This window comes from Cnephaeus nilssonii, assembly GCF_951640355.1.
Source record: "Cnephaeus nilssonii genome assembly, chromosome: X".
In the NCBI taxonomy this organism is placed as follows: Eukaryota; Metazoa; Chordata; class Mammalia; order Chiroptera; family Vespertilionidae; genus Cnephaeus; species Cnephaeus nilssonii.
Genome location: NC_137071.1, coordinates 123,321,248 through 123,343,709, shown reverse-complemented (window position 1 = coordinate 123,343,709; position 22,462 = coordinate 123,321,248). Strand labels below are relative to the sequence as shown.

The 22,462-nt window shown below is 41.8% G+C and overlaps 1 protein-coding gene across 4 annotated transcripts in view; it reads left to right on the top strand.

Moving 5' to 3' along the window:
* Nucleotides 1–22,462, top strand: part of KLF8 (KLF transcription factor 8) — a gene marked incomplete at its 3' end in the record, with an annotated part of 96,298 nt that overhangs the window by 32,810 nt on the left and 41,026 nt on the right. The window contains exon 1 of one of the 4 annotated variants that reach the window (XM_079765382.1): nt 17,821–17,840. The exons of the other annotated variants lie outside the window; for them this stretch is intronic. Of the gene's footprint in view, nt 1–17,820; nt 17,841–22,462 lie in introns of those variants that run through there. 4 annotated transcript variants of the gene reach the window in all.

Here is a 22,462-nt window from a genome sequence, read left to right as displayed (position 1 = left end):
TAGCTAACTCGTGGTCAGGTTATATCTTGAGCAGCAGTTTTTCCTGCTTTGTCTCTTTACTCTGTGCTTTTCTAGCTCTCCTCCTTGGACTGCAGAATGCTTTTGTTCTAAAACTAAAGCTGGTGCTGTGTGGCATTGGCAGGTTGAGGTGGAGCATCTGGCCAAAGGGATCTGACTGCAAGTTTGAGTGTGCACTTGGAGCCGGACATGGCAGGGACAGGTGTGATGAGTTGGAGCCAGCCAGGGACTCTGAGAGGAAGATGATCTCTGTTGCAACAGAGTACTTATGAGAGAAAAGGTGGCCCGATGGAATGCAATTATAAGAATTGATGAAAGGGCTAGTGAAAAATAATTACTCTCATCTCCATTCTGTGGGGGGTTGATTATGAAGCCTTCCCTCCCCTGCCATCCCGTGGCCTTGTGTTCTGCCAGAAATCAGTGTTATGACCAAAGGGCCAGAAACTGTAAGTTCCTAAAGAGAGCTCGGAAAGCTGGGGGGATTGAGAAACAGGGTGAGCATCAGCTTGGTGTGGTTATAGTTCTTCACTTTAAACAATAAATTTTAAAAAAATTTCCAGCTTTATTAAGATAATATAGACATATATCATTGTGTAAGTTTAAGGTGTGTAACTTGATGATTTAGTATACATATATATTGCAAAACTTTTATTATAATATATGGTTAATTAACATATCTATCGCCTTGCATAAGTATCATTTATTTTTCATGATGAGAACATTAGTTCTTTTTTTAAAAGTATTTTTTATTGATTTCAGAGAGGAAGGGTGAGGGAGAGAGAGATAGAAACATCAATGATGAGAGAGAATTATTGGTTGGCTGCCTCCTGCATTCCCCCTATTGGGGGTTGAGCCCGCAATCCTGGCATGTGCCCTTGACCAGAATCAATCCTGGGACCCTTCATTCTGCAGGCAGATGCTCTATCCACGGAGCCAAACCAGCTAGGGCAGAACATTAGTTCTTTTAGCTACTTTCAAGTATATAATACAGTATTGTTAACTATAGTCACCATGCTATATATTAGATCCCCATAACATTACTTTTAAATAAAGAGGGGAGGAGAGAGATTGAGCTTCAGTCTTCAAATGTCCATTTGAGCTTCATGCTTTAAACCCTATTCACTTGGCAAATGTTTGTGTCCCTGTATCCTCTTTTTCCTTTTCCTTTTTCTCTTGTAATGCTGGTCCCTGGAGTTTAATTTGGTTTTAAGACCTCTGATTTGCGTTCTCTCTCTCTCTCTTTTAAAAAAATATATTTTTATTGATTTCAGACAGGAAGGGAGAGGGAGAGAGAGATCAAAACACCAATAATAAGAGAGAATCATTGATTGGCTGCTTCCTGTACATCCCCTACTGGGGATTGAACCCGCAACAGAATCGAAAACTGACCTCCTGGTTCATAGGTTGATGCTCAACCACTGAGCCATGCTGGCTGGACTCATTGTCTCCCTTAATTTCTTCCCTGATTCCCTTCCTTTGATGGTTCTCCTATACTACTCTACAAATATTTCTCCTTTTCCACCCACTCCCCACTCTGAAAGACACATATATAGAATAAATGGATGAAGTTAAGGAGCTCAAGGAAGCTGTATCTGAGCATTTCTACCTTCTTGGCATCTCTAGTGTCTTAGAGAATATGGCTTCTGGAATGAGGGCTCTCCTTTATTACTTTCTTTCAACATTTTTCTGTTTCTTAAGCTTCTCCCCAAGTGTATTTGAGAGAGAGCCTTCACAAAGAGCCTTCAATAATAATTAGCCATGAAATTAAAACTTATGAAAGGCTTGACCCTGGACACAAGCCTAAAACAACCTCTGAACTCCTTAGGATTATAATTTCTGTAGCCATTGAATGAAGGCAGGGGACTTGGAAATAAGGCACTAATAAGACAAGTAAAGGGTTGGTGAAAGGAAAGCATCAATAAATGGAGTCATGGTTAAGTGGCAGAGTGATGAGGTGTCACTCATTGAGGAAGGAAACAGATTTCATAGATAAGTTATAAATATAGTATTAAGTTTCTATATTTAGTCTCTATATAATAGGGATCATTTACACAAGTGGCACCCAGTCTAGCTGGCTTCTTCTCCTCAGTCATTCCTGAACTCTGCCTAACTCTGGGATGGGATGCTGTGACTATTTCCACAAAAAAGATGAACTGAGGAAGTATTTTTCTAGGGGACTAATGACATTTTGGTAGGAAACAGTCTTTGGCCAAATGATATCATGGGGCAGTAATAACAATAGTTTAAATCAATGAAGCATGTCCTATGTGCTAGGCACTGTTATAGCACTCTACTTTTATAAATCACTTATTTTTTAAAACATTTTTATTGATTTTAGAGAGGAAGGGAGAGGAAGAGAGAGATAGAACATCAATGATGAGAGAGAATCATTGATTGGCTGCCTCCTGCACACCCTCCACTGGGGACCGAGCCCATAACCCAGACATGTGCCCTTAACCAGAATCGAACCTGGGACCCTTCAGTCTGCAGACTGATGCTCTATCCACTGAGCCAAACCAGCTAGGACTATAAATCACTTATTATATCCATTTTTTCAAATGTGGAAACTGAGGCCAGAAAGGTTAAGTTAATTTTCTTCCATCTAATCTTCTGATCTCCCCTATCTTGCTCTACTTTTTCTTTTCTCCCTAGCACTTTTCATTGGAACATATAAAATGTGTTAACTTTATTGTCTCCCCCCTCCCCCACTAGAATGCAAGCTTTATAAAGGCAGGGATCTGTACCTGATTTAAAATGCCTAAAATAAATAAATAACTTCAGTTCATATTTGCTGAATGAGTAACTTTCCCAAGGTCACACAACTTGTTAATTGCAGAGTTCAGACTTGAACCCAGGCAAACTTCAGTGCCTGCTCTCTCTACCTACTCTACTATCTCTCTGTCTGAAGCATGTGAATTATTCCATTTCTGATGCCATATAAAATATGATGCTTTCCACAGCTGTCCTTACAAACCATAGGTCATTGTGGCCAATATAGGGAGAGGTCTGTAGAGTCTTCTTTGTCACTGTCAAGGGATTTTCCTGGGAGAACCCTCAGCCTGCATCAAGCCTCTGTGGGCTCAGTTTAGCCCAGCTTATGTACTCTATGGTCATTTTGGGTAAAGAAGGGTGATGTCATAAGGGCTTATGCATTTTCTTTTGAGTCTTGGCTGTGGCTGAACCCAGAGAAAATGATTCTTTTGTGTGATATAGCTGCGACCTTTTGGTGCCCATCTCTTTTACGTTCTCATTCCCCTTTCCTGAGCCACAAGAAGAGCTCTCTTAATGCAGATCAAAAGTCAGAGGAAGTTCAACTGTGGATTTCATTCAGAAATGGAAATGCACTACAAAAATCCCTTCAGACGTCTCTTTCTATAGTGAGTTGATTTTAGGCTAGCAGTCTAATGGGCAGGCTTGATTGAAATGGCAGCTGAAACAATCCTGGTGTCTGGGTTGGCTCAGCATCTGAAACAGTTTTCCAGTTTATGCCTTCATAGGAAGTACGGTATGATTAATGATGCTTCCCCCCTCTTCACTTGTAAGAAGCATAATAGAATAGGTGTGGTGCTTTTGTTTTTATTTATTTAATTTATTTATTTTTAATGAATTAAATGTATTGGGGTGTCACTGCTTAATAAGACTATATAGGTTTCAAGTGTACAGTTCTATAATACATCATCTGTACATTGCATTGTATGCCCACCATCCAAAGTCAAATCATCTTCCATCACATATATTTGGCACTCTTTACCCTTCACATTCCTCCATCCCCCTTCCCTCTGGTAACCACCATACTGTTGTTCGTTTCTGTGAGTTTCAGTTTTATATCCCACATATGAGTGAAATCATATAGTCCTTAGCTTTTTATTACTGACTTATTTTGCTTAACATAATATTCCTGAGGGCCATCCATGTTGTTGCAAATGGCAGTATTTTGTCTTTTCTTCTGGCTGAGTAGTATTCCACTGTATATATGTACCACATCTTCTTTATCCAATCATCTATCACAGGACACTTTGGTTGTTTCCATGTCTTGGCCACCTTGAATAATGCTGCAATGAACATAGTGTTGCATTTATCTTTTTGAATAAATGTTTTCAAATTTTTTGAGTAGATAGCCAGAAGAGGGATTGCTGGGTCATGTGGCAACTCTATTCTTAATTTTTTGAGGAGCCTCCTTACTGTTTTCCTTAGTGGCTGTACCAGTTTACATTTCCACTAGCAGTGAATGAGGGTTCCTTTTTCTCCAAAATCTCTCTAACACTTGTTATTACTTTTCTTGTTGATAATAGACATTTTAACAGATGTGAAATGGTATCTCATTGTAGTTTGTTTTAATATGTCTTTATTGATTTTTTTTAGAAAGAGATGAAGAGAGAGGGATAGATAGAAACATCTATCATCTGCCTCCTGCACGCCCCCTACTGGTGATCGAGCCTGCAACCCAGGCATGTGCCCTGACTGGGAATAGAACTGGTGACCTCATGGTTCATGGGTTGGTGCTCAACCACTGAGCCACACCAGCCAGGCTCATTGTAGTTTTGATTTACATTTTCCCAAATGGCTAGTGAAGTTGAGCAACTTTTCATATATCTGCTAGAGGCCCGGTGCACAAAATTTGTGCACGGGTAAGGTCCCTAGGCCTGGCCAGCAATTAGGGCTGATTGGGGCCTTCTGGCTCCCGGCCGGGGGCCTTCCTTCATTCCGCACTGCCTCCTGTTGATCAGTGCACATCATAGCAATTGATTGAACTCCCGGTCTCCCGGTCGAACTCACACAGGGACAATTTGCATATTAGCCATACACACACACACACACACACACACACACACACACACATATATATATATATATATATATATATATATATATATATTTGCCATTTGTATGTCTTCTTGGGAGAACTGTTTGTTCAGTTCCTCTGCCCATTTTTTAATTGCTTTTTTTTTGCTTGGTGTTGAGTTGTATGAATTCCTTACAGATTTTGGATATTAACTCCTTATCAGATAGGTAGTTTGCAAATATTTTCTCCCATTCCATAGGTTGTGTTTTCAATTTGTTTATAATTTCTTTTACCTTTCAGAAGCTTTTTTAGTTTACTGTTGTCCTACTTGTTTACTTTACTTTTGTTTCTTATCCTTTGGTGTCATATCCTAACATTCATTGCCAAATGGTACAAATTTCCATTTATAAGATAAATAAGTCTGGGGATCTAATGTATAGCATGGTGACAATAGTTAACAATACTGTATTATGTATTTTTAAGTTTCTAAGAGAGTAGGTCTTAAAAACACTCACCACACTCACATACACACACACAAATGGTACTATGTGAGGTAATGGAAGTGTTATCTAACCTTGTTGTGGTAATCATTATATATATATTAATCAATCATCACCACGATCAATGTTATGGAGCTTTCCCCCTATGTTTTCTTCTAGGAGTTTTATGGTTTTAAGTCTTACATTTAAGCCTCTAAACCATTTTGAGTTCATTTTTATGAGTGTTATAAGATGGTAGATCAGTTTCATTTTTTTAAACATGTGAGCATCTAGTTTTCCTAACACCATTTATTAAAGAGATCATATTTTTCCCATTAAGTATTCTTGGCTGACTTTTCAAATATTAGTAGATTGCATATCCATGGGTTTATTTCTGGGCTCTCAATTCTGTTTTATTGGTTTATATGTCTGTTTTCATGCTAACACTACAGTATTTTGCTTACTATAGCTTTGTAATATAGTTTGGAATCAGGAAGTGAAATCATTTCATTGTTCTTTCTAAGATTTTTTTTGGCTATTTGAGGTCTTTTGTGGTTTCCTGAGAATTTTAGGATTATTTTTTCCATTTCTGTAAAAAAAAAAAAAAAGCCATTGCAAACCTGATAGGGATTGTATTGACTCCATAGATGGCTTTGTGCTGTATGGACATTTTAATAATATTAATTCTTCTCAATGAACATGGAATTTATATAAATTTATTTGTTTCTGCTTCAGTTCCTTTCATCCAAGTCTTTTTTTAATTTAACCTTTTGTACTTGGATATCAAGTGTGACTCGACATGGTTAGCAACGGTAGCAGCTCGTATGTCGAATTGTATTGAATGTATCAATAATTTGAAATATAAAAAAATCCAAATAAATAAGTTTGTATGAAAAGAAACTCCAGTTTTTTATTCTACTGCCGCTCTTTGTAAAATCTGGGGTATTTAAAAAATTAAATCCCGAGTAGAATAAAGGAATCGAGAAAAAAGCAAGCGAGTGCAAAGGGTTAATAAATCTTTATTGTTCAGATTATTACAATTGTTTCTCCTTCCCCCCCCATAGCTCCCCTCCACTCGGTTCCCACCCCACCCTCTGCCCTTACCTCCCCCACACTGTCCTCATCCATAGGTGTATGATTTTTGTCCAGTCTCTTCCCATACCCCCCCACACAGACACCCCTTTCCCCCTGAGAATTATCAATCCACTCCCATTCTATCCCCTTGATTCTATTAGAATATAATCACCAGTTTATTCTGTTCCTCAGATTTTTAATTCACTTGAGTTTTAGATTCACTTGTTGATAGATATGTATTTGTTGTTCATAATTTTTATCTTTACTTTTTCTTCTTTTTCCTCTTGTTAAAGAATACCTTTCAGCATTTCATATAATTCTGGTTTGGTGGTGATGAACTCCTTTAGCTTTTTCTTATCTGTGAAGCTCTTTATCTGCCCTTCAATTCTGAATGCTAGCTTTGCTGGGTAGAGTAATCTTGGTTGTAGGTTCTTGCTATTCATCACTTTGAATATTTCTTGCCACTCCTGTCTGGCCTGCATAGTTTCTGTTGAGAAATCAGCTGACAGTCACATGGGTACTCCCTTGTAGGTAACTAACTATTTTTCTCTTGCTGCTTGTAAGATTCTCTCTTTGTCTTTTGCCTTGGCATTTTAATTATGATGTGTCTTGGGGTGGTCCTCTTTGGATTCCTTTTGTTTGGGGTTCTGTGCGCTTCCTGGACTTGTAAGTCTATTTCTTTCACCAGGTGGGGGAAGTTTTTGGTCATTATTTCTTCAAATAGGTTTTCAGTGTCTTGCTCTCTCTCTTCTTCTGGCACCCCAATAATTCTGATGTTGGTACTCTTGAAGTTGTCCAGAGGCTTCTTATACTATCTTCAACTCTTTAGATTCTCTTCTCTTCTTGCTTCTCTGGAGGGGTGTCCTTTGCCTCTTTGTATTCCAAATCTTTGACTTGATTATTGTGTTCCTCTAGTCTGCTGTTGGGTCTCTGTATAATATTTTTATTTCAGTCAGTGTATGCTTAATTTCTAGTTGGTCCTTTTTCATATCCTCAAGGGTCTCGTTAAATTTATCGGCCTTTTCTAGGAAATTCTTGATAAACCTTATAACCGTGGTTTTGAACTCTATGTCCAGTCGTTTGTTCTCCTCCATTTCTTTCGTTTGTGATCTGTTTCCTTGTGTCCCCATTTTTGCTGCTTCCCTGAGTTGGTAGGGTAGCTTTGTGTGCTCAGTGTCCTATATGGTTCAATTGGTCAGCCTCCCAGTTACCTGAGGTGAACACTCTTGGTGCACCGCTTTGTGTACTATGTGTACAGCCTTGTTGTAGTTAAGTCTTGATTGTTGTTGGTGTCACTGGGGGGAATTGATCTCCAGGCCAATTGGCTGTGAGGACCTGCTGTGTCTATAACAGAAGAATTGCTGTGCTGGTGACACGTTTATGGGGCAGGACTTGTTCCAGTAGGGCTTTGGTGCTCACTGAGTCTCCCTCTTGAATGTGTCCCTTATGAGAGTAGTTGAAATCTGGTGTCGTCTCACACAGACCACTAGATGCACTAGTGCCTGGATCTCCAATGGGGTGCATGTCAGCTACTGTCTGAGGCCACCCAGCAGGATCTACAGCAAGAACTACAGTTTTCTCCTCTTTGCTTGGGATTTGGTGGTTTTGGAGCAGTCTGACTGGAGCTGCAATTTATTTGGTTAAGCTGCCACAGGGAAGGCCAATTATATGCAAAAGCCGTTGTGTGGAGCTTGGGTGGTTTTGTAGAATGTGCGGGGTGGGGTCTCAAGGCGGGACAGGGTCTCAGGGCGTCACTAGGCTATGGCATGGCAAACAGGGATGGCTACCAGCCAGCCTTCTCTGCCTTTATGCATTTCCAAGTCCCCTTGTCCTGCGCTCCAGCACAGTAAACAATGATTGCTGGGCGCACCTCTGCAAAAAAGTCACCCTTACTTTCCAACCCGATGGCCGACAGTCCAGCTTCTCCCCATAGGCATCTGGGTTCCCCGCATGTCCCCAGAAACTGGATTTCAGAGTGATCGGGACCTTGTCTCCCTTAGGGTTGAAAAAAAAAGCTGCGTGCCCAGTCACCTGCCACCAGCCTGATTCGCGTGCCTCTGTACCTCAGCTTTTCAGCGTTTGTGCTCCTTTGTCTTTCTTTCTAGTTGTAAATCTTCCACTCAGCCAGCTTTCCTGTGGTTCTGGGTGGTAGACGTTTTGTCTTTTAGTTGTAGTTTTGAAATTGTTGTGTGAGGCGGCAGTTTAGTTGTTTACCTTTGCCGCCATCTTGGTTTCTCTCATCAAAGTCTTATACTTTTCAGTGTATAGAACTTTCACCATCTTGGTTAAATTTATTCTTAAGTATTTTATTGTTTTTTATATAGCTGTAAATGGGATTATTTTATTTATTTATTTTTTAGCTAGTCCATTGTTAATGTATAGAAACACAACTGATTTTTGTATGTTGATTTTTTATCCTGCAACTTTACTGAATTTGTTTATTATCTCTAAAAGTTGTTTGGTGGAATATTTAGATTTTTTTATATAAGATCATGTCACTGCAAATAGACAATTCTACTTATTTTTTCTGATTTGGCTGCCTTTTATTTTATTTTTTATTAACTTTACTAGTAGCCCGTTTGCACGAAGATTCGTGCACTAGACCTTCATTCACCTGGCTGCCTGCACCAGTTTTCTGCCGGCACCGGGGACCCAGGCCTTGGCTGTGGCCACCGCCTTCTGCCTTTTTCAGGGTCGGGGCTTGGCCCCGGGAGGTGGCCGTGGGCTCGGCTGCACCCAGCGTCCCTGCTACCGATCGCAGGAGCCGACCCCAGTGGTTTCCTGCGATCGGTGCAGGCTCCCCGCTGGTGCCCAAGGCCCGGAAAGCCTCCGCCCGAGGCTTTCCCGGCCTTGGGCTCCGCCACACCCCAACGTCCCTGCAACGGTTTCCTGGTGGGCGTGGTTGCTGGGCGTGGCTTGGTTGCTGGGCGTGGCTTGGGCGTAGCGAAGGTGCGGTCAATTTGCATATTTGTCTATTATAAGGTAAGATTAGGGTTTACATTGGTTCAAAAAACTATACAGGTTTCAAGTGTACAACTCAGCAAAACATCATCTGCACACCTAACTTGCACCCATTTCCCAATGCACAGTTTCTTTCCATCCTCATTTTGCCCACCATCACCTTCTTTGATTCATACTCTCCCCACCCCCATCCCCTCTAACAGCTGACAGTCTGTTCCATGTATCCATGCCTCTGTTTCCATTTTGTTCATCAGTTTATTTGTTCATTAGATTCCACATATAAGTGAGATCATATGATATTTGTCATTCTCTCACTGGCTTATATCACTTAACATAATAAGCTCCAGGTCCATCCATCTATGCTGTCACAAAAGGTAAGATTTCCTTTTTTTTTTTTTTACAGCCAAGTAGTATACCATTATGTGAATGTACACAGCTTTTTTATCCACTCATCTACTGATGGGCCTTGGGCTCTTTCTAGATCTTGGCTATTCTATATAATAAAAGGCTAATATGCAAATCAACTGAATGGCGGAATGACTGGTTGCTATGACATGCACTGACCTCCAGGGGGAAGACATTCAATGCAGGAGCTGCCCCTTGGTGGTCAGTGTGCTCCCACAGTGGGAGCACCACTCAGCCAGAAGCCGAGTACAGCAGCGGTAGCAGGAGCCTCCCGCCTCTGCGGCAGTGCTAAGGATGTTCCACTGACAGCTTAGGCCTAAGCCGTCAGTAGGACATCCCCCAAGGGCTCCAAGACTGTGAGAGGGTGCAGGCCGGGCTGAGGGAACCCCCTGAGTGCATGAATTTTGTGCACCGGGCCTCTAGTTGTAAATAATGCTGCTATGAACATAGGAGTGCATACATTCTTTCGAATTAGTGTTTCAGGTTTATTTGGATATATTCCCAGAAGTGGGATTGCTGGGTCAAAAGGTTTTGTTGTGTTTTTTTTTTTTAATCTTCACCCGAATATATTTTTCCATTGATTTTTAGAGCGAGTGGAAGAGAGAGGGAAAGATAGAGAGAAACATCGATGTGAGAGATGCACATCAATTGGTTGCCTCCTGCACACGCCCAACCAGGGCCTGGGCCTGGGAGGAGCCTGCAACCGAGGTACGTGCCCTTGGCCAGAATCAAACCTGGGACCCTTCGGTCCGCAGGCCAATGCTCTATCCACTGGGTCAAACTGGCTAGGGCAAAATGTATTTTGATTTTTAATTTTTTGAGGCAACTCCATGCTGTTTGCCACAGTGGCTACACCAGTCTGCATTCCCACCAGCAGTGTACTAGGGTTCCCTTTTCTCCACATCCTCTCCAGTACTTGTTGTTTATTGATTTATTGATGGTAGCCATTCTGGCAAGTATGGTACCTCATTGTAGTTTTAATTTATATCTCTGTGATGATTAGTGATATTGAGCATTTTTTCATATGTCTGTTGACCATCTGTATGTCCTCTTTGGAGAAGTATCTATTGAAGTCCTTTGTCCGTTTCTTAATTGGGTTGTTTGTCTTCTTGATGTTGAGTTGTATAAATTCTTTATATATTTTGGAAATTAACCTCTTATCAGATGTATCATTGGCAAATATGTTCTCCCATACCGTGGGTTCCCTTTGCATTTTGAGGATGGTTTCTTTTGCTGTGCAGAAGCTTTTTCTTTTTATATAATCCCCATTTGTTTATTTTTAATAAGCACTTGTAATGTGATTTTATACACAAGAAAAACATTCTTATATATAAGTACCAAAAATAGTGTGCTCCAGGAGGTGTGGTTCAACCATGGGCTCCACATTTGAATTTGTATGATGAAATCTTTCAATGCTGTGATTTGGCAATAGGGGCAAAAGTTGAGATTTAATGTGTTTGAGAATGTGAGAACTTGGTCAAAAGATTTTTTTTAGGCTCTGCCTGTGTTAGGCCATGTAAGGAACCTAAAGCTGTTTGGATACCTCTCTGAGGAATGAGTATCATTAAACATAGGGATTAGTGGCCAGTTATTACAGCTTCTTCAGCAGGAGTGGATCTGCCAGATGTTCTGTGCAGACAGACAGATGATTAAAATCAAGTGGCTCTAAGTAAAATTGATTGGGCCTGGATAAAGCTACCAGAGTCCTTCTTTCCCCTCATACTAAAAATAACCTCCATAAAGAAAAAATATGAACCTTAGCTATCATTAAAGCTAGAGTTCAGAAATATTTAGATGGGGAGTAGTGGCTGACCTTCAGCCTCTCCTCTGTAGCCTCTCCTCCCACTCACAATGTAGTCTTCCCTGTCTACCCAATTGAAACCAGGTGATGGCTTGAGATGGACTCTGAACCCTGGAGGCAGTAGAGATTAAGCCCTCCTATACCCTGACATGTACTTGGTTATAGGAGTGAGATATTAACTCTGAGTGGTTGCATGGATTAAATAAGACCAATATTAGGCTATTATTATTATTATTATTATTATTATTATTATTATTATTCATGCTTTCCAATTGTGTTCTTCAGAGCCATCTTTGTCTTAGCCACCCCTACCAAAGGCAAAATGGGAATCTCAATATTATAGTGAGGAACAAATAAGGTAATGCCTATAAAGTGCTTAGCAGAGGAATAGGTACTCAGGATATGGTAGCCATGATTATTAGCTGCTTCTACAAAAAGGAATTTTAAAAATATTAACAGTAGAAAGCATTCCTTGTTCTGAAGATCAACAAAAAGTACTTCCTATGGATCCACCAACTCTTGGTTTCTAACACCTGTAGAGCAATAACAGGCTAGCAGTATGTATATTCCCATTATCCTAATGAGCTAAATACAGACCTTTAGTCCTCCAAGTGTGGCCTCCAGAATAGCAACATCAGCACCACTTGGGAACTTGCTAGAAATTAAAATTCTTGGACCCCACCTGCCACCTACTAAATCAGAAACCTTGAGGGTGGGGTCCTGCAGTCTGTGTTTTGACAAGATCTCCAGGTGATTTGAATGCACATTCCAGTGTGAGAACCATGATGTGCTGGAGTTTTAAGTGGTGCCACAATTTTGTTTTTGTTTTTTTTTGTTAATCCTCACCTGAGGGTATTTTTCCCATTGATTTCCAGAGAGAGTGGAAGGAAGGGAGGAAAAGAGGAGAGAAAGAGAGAGAGAAACATCGACGTGAGAAAGACACAGTAGATTGGTTGCCTCAGAACTTGCCCTGGACTGGGAATCGGATGTGTGACCCTTAGGTCCCCAGATGGACGCTCTAACCACTGAGTAAACCCAGCCAGGGCAGTGTCACAAAATCTTGATTCTATGAGGTACCTTTTCATAAATACTATGCATTTCTGAAACTCTAAAATGGGAACGATAATACTGGTTGAAATCATCAAGACTAGTTTTAAAGCAAACCCTAAATGCAAAAGTAATTCCACAGCAAATGGCCTTCTGGGTGGTCACCATGGAATAGTGCCTCCTGCTTTATTCCTACTGGGGTCATTAGCTGAGACTTCCCTGTTCTCATTCTAACAAAATGTAGCCAAGGACAGATGTGAACATGCAAAAAGGACTGTCATTTGGCAAAACTTGTGCAGGTTTAAAATAGTTCCTTACCCAGGTCTCTAGAACCTATTTCTGAGGATCTGAAATCAATAAAAATATATTTTAAAAAAACACCTTTTGATAGTTTAGATAAGAAATTATGTGTGTGGTTTGTATTACTAGTATTACTTATACAGGTGTTTATGTATATGTAGGTTTAGAGTTGTTTGTATGGAAAATAATACAGTATTAATAAATAATAACACAAGAATAAACTGTTTCACATACTCACAGCTATAAACCTACATTTGCCCACCTCTTTACATATCATTTATTTAAGCTGATGTGATTCAGGCAAGTAAGGGTTATAATACATTTCTGATTTATAAACAATTCACCCTATTTGTTTTTTCTAATTATAGAAGTAATACAAATTTTTTATAGAAAACAGAAAAGTATAATAAAGGAAATAAAATCCCTATAATCCTTCAATGACCTACAACTTTAATCCCATGCCCAACTCCCAATATTTTTCCAATTATAAAAATAATTCATGCTCATTATAGAAACATTTCCAATAAAATAAAAGTTTCATATAATCCCACTGCTATCATTTTTAAATACTAAAATGTGTTTCTGTAGTAAAAATGTGTATGTCGCCCTAGTTGGTTTGGCTCAGTGGATAGAGTGTCAGCCTACAGACCAAAAGGTCCCGTGTTCGATTCTGGTCAAGGGCACTTACTTCGGTTGCAGGCTCCTCCCTGGCCTGGGCCCTGGTTGGGGTGCATACAGGAGGCAACCAATCGATGTGTTTCTCTCACATTGATGTTTCTCTCTGTCTTTCCCTCTCTCTAAAAATCAATGGAAAAATATCCACGAGTGAGGATTAAAAAAAATGTGTATGTCGGACAAAATTGTGTTCTGTTTTACACTTAACATTTTTACATACATATTTTCCATGCTCACTGAGACTATTGAAAAACTTAAATTTTAATGGCTATCTAAACAATCACATGATGCACTATAATTTACCTATCCAATATCTTATTGTGAACATTTTGATTTTTTCCAACTTTTATTATTATAGTTAAATCTGGGATGCCCTTCCTTTGTCCTCATCTCTGCTTTTATGATAATAAAGATATTTATATTTACCCTTGCACTTGATTACCTGGCAAACACTGTGAGATGGCATCCCTGGCCTGGGAGTCCTTATCGCTTTGCTCTAACCAACCAAGAAAACAGGTAGTGATGGTATGGAAGCCATATTACACAAGGGATGGACTAAACCACCATGCATGTTTATGGGAGAGAAAAGAAGGTGAAACATTTGAGGGAGTATGACATGGGAGAAGTAGCCTTGCTCTATTTTCCCCCAGATGTCAGTCCCAGAACTAATAGGCAAAAATCTCAAAGAGGCATATTTCAGTTCAACATAATAATAGCAAAAATTTATATAGTGTGTACTCTGTGCCAAGGACTGTTCTAAGCATGTTGCATGTACACGTATTTTTTTCTTTTTCTTTCTTTGCATGCACATGTGTTATGTTATATAATCCCCTCAGTATTCTATGAGGTTGGTACTGTTATAATTCCTATTTTACAAATGAGGACACTAGGGCCCAGACACATTAAATAACTTATCCAAGGTCACACAGCTATAAGTGGTGAAGTTAGTATTCACACCCAGACATTGGGGCTCTCAATTATCCCCTTCTACCAATTTTATTGGGTACTTGTCATAAGATAAGCACTGTGCTCAGAGTTAAAAGTATAAAGATGATCGAACTGACGATTGAACTTCTGACTTCACGCAACTGACAAATGGGTGAGTCTGACATAAAAAAGATAGGTGTCCTCTAATGCAGTGAACCCTCTGAGAGAAATATGTCAGAGTGCTGGGAGAGGGCCCCTTAGCCCAAACTGGAGGTTCAAGGAAAACTTCCTGAAAGCCCTAGTCGGTTTGGCTCAGTGGATAGAATGTTGGCCTGTGGACTGAAGGGTCCCGGGTTCGATTCCGATCAAGGGCACATACCTGGGTTGTGGGCCCGATCCACAGTAAGGGGTGTGCAGGAGGCAGCCGATCACTGTGGAAGTGTGTTCAGAAAAGGTGTAAGCTTCATCTAGGTTCCCTGGGAAACTACCATAATTAGCAATTCTGCCAGGGGCACTAAAGGAGGAGGCAGGCTTGCTAGGTATTTATTGATTTGGGAGTTCAACCTTTCTCTAAACCAGCGGTTCTCAACCTTTTTAATGCCGCGACCCTTTAATACAGTTCCTCATGTTGTGGTGACCCCCAACCATAAAATTATTTTCGTTGCTACTTCATAACTGTAATTTTGCTACTGTTAATGAATCGTAATGTAGATATCTGTGTTTTCTGATGGTCTTAGGCGACCCTGCTAGCGGTTCTGTATTAAAGGGTCGCGGCATTAGAAAGGTTGAGAACCACTGCTCTAAACCAAGGTGACTAGTAAAGGAACTCCTGAATTGGGAGGAGAATTGGATTCAATAATTGACTGCTAAAGTTCAGTTATTTATATTTCACCTTTATGATTTAGAGTTTTAGACCATAGCTGAGTACCACCTGTACCATGATTTACTTAATGTGCTTCCTTAAATAAACATACCTTATCTTACTAAAAATATTTTATCAAAAATAACACAACCATAAATAGAAAACTAGTTTTACTCTCCATAAATAGAATGCATACTATTAGAAACTATTTATCTCTGTACCACCTAAGGTAATTCTTATATTACTAAAAAAAATCATCAAAAATAGCACTAGCATAAATAGAAATCTAGTTTTACTCTCCATAAATAAATATGTACTATTAGAAACTATTTATCTATGTACCACCTAAGATAACTCTTCATATTGCTATTGGAATGCATACCACATGTTGAAAAGCATTGGGTAAAAATAATCTCTTCGGGTCCCTCCTACATCGACATTCTGTGCTTGGGTGAATAACTCTTGCATCCAATGTGTGCCTCCAATATTTTTTTAAAATATATTTTTTATTGATTTCAGAGAGGAAGGGAGAGGGAGAGAGAAACATCAATGATAAGAGAGAATCATTGATCGGCTGCCTCTTGCACGCCCCACACTGGAGATCGAGCCCACAACCCAGGCATGTGCCCTGTCTGGAATCAAACCAAGACCTCCTGGTTCATAGGTCCATGCTCTGAGCCATGCCGGCTGGGCCCACCAATATTTTATTTTTAGCATATTTGTGTATATTCTTTCTACCTGTCATTCACATAGTCCTGATAATTTCTTCTGTGTGTTCACACTATGTAAGCAGCTGTAGTATCTCCATGACATACTAATTAGACTCTCTTCCCAGATCAAATCATTTATCTCACCTTAGGAAGTGAATTATACTGCTAATGTGCCTGCCTTACTCTTTTAAATTCCCTGCTAGCCTAGCTTGAGAAGGTGATGTCCTGACATTGTGACTTCATGGAAGGCTGCTGCAGTATTTGTGATATTAACTTGAGAGGAAATGATTACCATAATATAGGGCCATTTGGGCAAAGGGCAGAGGAAGGAAGAATAAAGGTGCAGTACTTCAATAGGTGTGTTAGTGGGAAGGTTTAATGAAAGCACCAAAGACATGCTTCCCTCCTTTCTTCTCTCTGTTTCACTCTCTGAGAGAAGTGATAAGACTACAATGGACAAAAGGGTGAAGGCTAATCTCCCATTGGTTTGGAGGATAGTGGGAGATAGACACAACCCCTCTGTCAGGAAAGTGAGAAATGCTTGTCATAATACAAGGATGAGAAGTGTGAGCCTACCTGTGGGGGGCTTGTAGGACCCTGGCGTCTCTGAATTAGCTCAGTGATAAATAAGTTTCTGTTCTATTTATACAGGTCCTTAGACGCAGGGGGTGGGGAACATGCAGCCCTTGGGCCCAAGAAATCATTTGGTCTGGCCCCGCCAAGACATTGGGGGTGAGTTAATGAAATGTTTGACCAAATATAGCAGGCTACTTTTTAAGTGGATAATTTTGTATGGCCTGCGAATGATGTTATAAGTACCCAAATGGCCCTTGGCAGAAAAAAGGTCCCCCACCCCTGCTAGACAATCAAGCATATTTATTTGTTTAAAATGAAAACAAGAATGCAAGTCTTTTTCTTGTACACTCAATAGGATCCTTCCCTGATTCAGGAATATACATTTTGGGGACCAGACAAAGGATGTTATTCTTTCCTGCAGATGAGTCTGAGGCTCCCAGTTTTTCTGGTTTGGCTTGGTTGATGATTATAAACCTCCTCTCCTCCAGTTTATGGGTATTATAGCATCTAGGGTCTAACCTGGTGTGAAAAATCCATGCATACCTAATCACCTAGCCCCAACACACACATGCACACACACATGCACTCCTAGTTAAGCCATTGGCTGATAAAGTTAGCAGTCTGAGGCACAGCTGAACTTGTGGGAATTAGCAGGCCTGCCAGAGCTTGCCTGAGATAGTTCTCTGCGAGGAGAATGTCAAACCCTGCTCAACCTGCTCCTGGTCCAGTGGCCATTCCTAAGCTGAATTTAGTTGTGCCTCTGAATGTCTCAAGCAAGCAGTTTAGTTCTAATTTCTATAAGTTGGTTTATTTATATATACAAGATGGGAGGTATGGCAAACATGGAAGTATAGTCCCAACATCTGTGGCTAGAAAGAGACTCAGTCTAAAGCTAGTAGATTTAAAAGCTGTCATTGCTAAGAATGACAGTTATCCTTTATGGAAGAGCTTTCTTTATGCTAAGCACTGTGTTTTGTAGGCTATGCTATATAAAAGAGAGGAATATGCTAATTATCCATTACGCTGTAACATCACGACCAATCTACAAGTCAGGGAGAGCTACAGGAGGGCGGGGCAGCGAGCTACCAGCATCTGGAGAGCTACAAGAGGGCGGGCCAGTGGGCGGAGAGCTACAGGAGGGCACAGCAGCGAGCTACAAGCAGCGGAGAGCTACGCACGAGCGGCGGTGGGCAGGTGGCCAGCTGAGGCAAGCGGCAACGAGGTACTCATGCACGGATTCGTGCGCAGGGCTACTAGTCCTATATAATAAAAGCCTAATATGCTAAGTGTCTGACCATTCGGTCGACCACTTGCTATGATGCACACTGACCACTAGGGACAGACTCTCCAACCGGTAGGTTAGCTTGCTGCTGGTGTCTGGCCATTCGGGACTGGGCGAGACAGGCCAGACACGCCCTGGAGCCCTCCCGCGGCCCCTGCCTGGACCCGATCATGCCTGGTGGGGTCCTTCGGCCTGGCCTGTGGGGATCAGGCAGAAACTGGCTCTCTGACATCCCCCAAGGGGTCCCAGATTACAAGAGGGTGCAGGCCAGGCCGAGGAACCCCCACTGGTACAGGAATCTGTGCACCAGGCCTTTAGTTCTTTCATAAGGGGCAGATCCAGGGTTTTGGGGGCCTGAAGCTTATACAATTTGGGGGACCCCCTTTAAGAAAAAAGCACTGTTTCATCCCTTCCAGGGTCTTGGAAAGGGCCCATTCAAATGAGCACTTTCCTCAAGGGGTGAAAGCCCTTCCCTGAAGATCAAGCTTTCATAATTTCACTAGAAAGCCAGCTTTGCCTCTTATTTAATTTTTTTGACAATTCTAAGAAGTAAGTCCTGCCAAAACCGGTTTGGCTCGATTCCGGTCAAGGGCATGTACCTTGGTTGCGGGCACATCCCCAGTAGGGGGTGTGCAAGAGGCAGCTGATCGATGTTTCTCTCTCATCAATGTTTCTAACTCTCTATCTATCCCTCTCTCTTCCTCTCTGTAAAAAATCAATAAAATATATATATAAAAAAGAAGTAAGTCCTAGCAGCATACCTTTAAAAGAAGTAGGTGAGCCATAGCCAGTTTTGCTCAGAGGATAGAGCATCGATGTGCAGACTGAAGGGCCCTGGGTTCGGTTCTGGTCAAGGCATGTACCTCAGGTGCAGGCTGAATCCCCAGCCCCAACCGGGGCCAAGTGTCTCTCTCACATTGATGTTTCTTTTTCTCTGTCTTCCCCCTCCCTTCCACTGTCGCTAAAAAAAAAAAAAAAAAAAAAAAAAATCAATGGAAAAATATCTTCTGGTGAGGATTAACAAAACAAAAAACAAACAACGGCTCTAGCCGGTTTGGCTCAGTGGATAGAGTGTCAGCCTGCAGACTGAAGGGTCCCAGGTTTGATTCCAGTCGAGGGTACATGCCCGGATTGCGGGCTCGATCCCCAGTTGGGAGCATCCAGGCGGCAGTCAATCAATGATTCTCTCTCATCATTGATGTTTCTATCTCTCTCCCTCTCTGAAATCAATTTTATATATATAACAAAAAACCCTAAAAAAAGGTGAGTAAACTGAATTTAAGAGAAGTGAAGTTACTTGCCCAAGATTGTGCAGCTTGTAGGCGAAGTCATTGTTTTTCTCCCACAGTCTCCTTCCAGGCTTTCTCCTCTCAGTTAAGTAAGTAGATTTCCTTCTCCAAAACAAACTTAGCCTTTACAGACAGTAACCTTAGTACTGATCCCTGGGATGTGTGAGGAACTTAACACTGGTTCAACATTAGCAGAGGGGCAAAAGGTCTCCTCCTAGAAGGAGGAATATGCCCTCTGGGAAACTGCAGAGCAAGAAGAAAGTGGGTGAGGAGGGACATTTTTTTCCCATTAGAACTGAGCTATGCACTGGTTTCAGCTACACTTTTGTTGTTCTGTGAACAGTGACCTAGGAATGTAGGGGTTTTTGTTTATATACTGCTTGACTTCCCTCCTCTCTCAGACCAGCTCTACCCTGTTGTGCCCTAACTCCCCTTGCTCTCCCCACCCTTCCTCACTTCACCATGTTCTTCCCCACCTCTTCACCTCAGCTCCCCAACAAGCCTTCTTTTTGTTGTTGTTGTTCTGGGAGCAGGGGGGGGGGGTGGTTTTCTTAATGAGGCTTTTCCTTCCTCTCTACGGCCCTCAGACTGGGCTCCACCCTGGTAGTTTGTCAGCTGGCTTTTGTGAAAAGGAGAAGCAGGAGGAGGAAGAGGAGGAAGAGGGAATGGGAAGAACCAGCATCTTGTGGGCCCTGACACATGTGGTGTCTGCATATTTATTTTTTAACTTTATTTTTATTATAGACACTAATACAGATGTTCCCCATGTTCCCCTTCTTTACCCACTTCCACCCAGCCCAAGTCCCCCTCCCTTCCCTCTGGCCATCACTACCCTGTTGTCTGAGTATATGGGTTATGCATATATGTTCTTTGGCTAATCCCTTCACCTTATTTCATCCAGTGCCCCCCGCCCCCTCTGACAGCTGTCAGTGTGTTCCATGTATCCTTTGTCTGCATATTTCTTAGCTGTTCACTAGGTTCCATGATAAATTTAACTCAAACTTCTCATCTGACTCTTTGGGTATATAGAGGAAACGACAGGCCTACTAGTTCAACCAGAAGTCTCCCTAAGGCTTAGGGTGAGATGGAAGCAGTTGAAGATATTGTAGGCTGCTATTTCCTTCCTCCCGCCCTTCTCTTCCCTTCCCTTCCCTTCCCTTCCCTTCCCTTCCCTTCCCTTCCCTTCCCTTCCCTTCCCTTCCTTTTTTTTTTGGTTAATCCTTAAGGATATTTTTCCATTGATTTTGAGAGAGTGGAAGGGAGGGAGGGAGAGAGAGAGAGAGAGAGAGAGAGAGAGAGGGAGAGAGAGAGAGAGAGAGACATCAATGGATGTGAGAGAGACACATCGATTGGTTGCCTCCTACACACACCCCAACCAGGGCCAGGGATGGAGCCTGCAACAGAGGCATGCACCCTTGACCGGAATTGAACCTGGGACCCTTCAGTCTGAGGGGCCCAGGCTCTTTCCACTGACCCAAACTGCCTAGAGCTATTTGGTTTATTTCTTAAGCCAGCGAATACAAAGGAGCACCTGTGGTGCTCCCTATTGTTGACTGAAAATAATATAGACTGTTTCATCACTGAAAAGGATTTATTCCTGAAAAAAGGATTTATCCTTGACTCAACCCAGTGCATGCAGACATGGCAAATGATGTGCGTTTTCTAGCCTGCATGCCAAGATAGAGAGGTATTTATATAAGGGAAAGCAGAAGTTAAGGGAAGGGGAAGTTAGAACCATAGAGCTTTATTATAAACACTAGAGGCCCAGTGCACAGATTCATGCACTAGTGGGGTCCCTCAGTGTGGCCTGGGGGAATCTGCGGAAACCAGCAGTCCAATGCCACCTGCCACTCCTGCTCATCCTGGGCCCCATTGCGCTTGCTGCGGGATCATGCCTAGTCAGTCCCCACCGGGAGAGCCTCACACTGCCACAGCGGCCATTCGCCAGCTGTGAGCCCTGCGTCTGGTGCCTGTCAGTCAGCTGAGCAGTGCTCCTGCTGTGGGAGCACACTGACCACCAGGGGACAGCTCCTGCATTGAGCACCTGCCCCCTGCTGGTCAGTGGGCGCCATAGCAACCGGTCATTTGGTCACTTAGGCTTTTATATCCTATGTAATAAAAGCCTAATATGCTAAGTGTCTAGTCGTCTGGTCATCCGTTCAACCAATCAAAGCATAATATGCTAATGATATGCTAATGTTGCTCAACCACTGGCTATGATGTGCACTGACCACCAGGGGGCAGATGCTCTGACTGGTAGATTAGCTTGCTGCTGGGGTTCGGCCAATGGGGACTGAGTGACAGGGTCAGATACACCCTGGAGTCCTCCCTCTGTCCCTCCCCAGCTGGCCAACCTCATGTCTCTCCCCGGCCCCCATTGTGCACCGGTGGGGGTCTCTCAGCCTGGCCTGCATCCTCTCGCAATTCAGGACCCCTCAGGGGACATCGGAGAGCCAGTTTCAGCCCCATTCCCACAGGCCAGGCTGAGGGACCCCACTGGTGCACAAATTCATGCACCGGGCCTCTAGTATTGGAATAATTATACATGATGTCAGGTGGGTACAAGATATATTGGGGTATCTGTAAGTAATATAAATGTCTAACCACTATTCTGTACACCTGAAACTAATATAATATTGTATGTCAACTGTAATTTAAAAATTAAAAAAATGTCCCTAGCCGGTTTGGCTTAGTGGATAGAGCATCAGCCTATGGACTGAAGGGTCCTGGGTTTCAGTCAAGGGCACATGGCCAGGGATGTGGGCTCAGTCCCCAGTAGGAGGTGTGCAGGAGGAAGCCATCAATGATTCTTATCATTGATGTTTCTATCTCTCCCTTCCTCTCTGAAATCAATAAAAATATACTTATAAAAATTAAAAACAAAAACAGTTCAATGTCTTTTCACACACTGGAATCTAAGAGAAAACTTTCCAGTATTGCTGAAAATAGTGTTGGTTGGAGGGGTGAGAATCCTATGTTTAGTAGAACTCCCCATATTTTAGACTAAAGCTGCCTGGCATAAAGTGATTATTTTCAAAGAATGTGTAGAGAATTGTACACCTGTCTATGTGGTTCTGTGTCTTACATAGTAAGCTGGGCAGATGGTAGAAAAATATGAATTAGTGATATAGGGAGTTCTTTATAGAACCTCTACTACAGGGAAATTATTTCAACCTATGCATATTACTTAATCTCTGTCCCTTAGTCTCCTTATCTGTAAAATATGGGTAGTAACAATACCTATCCATAAAGTTGTCAGAAGAATTCAGTGTA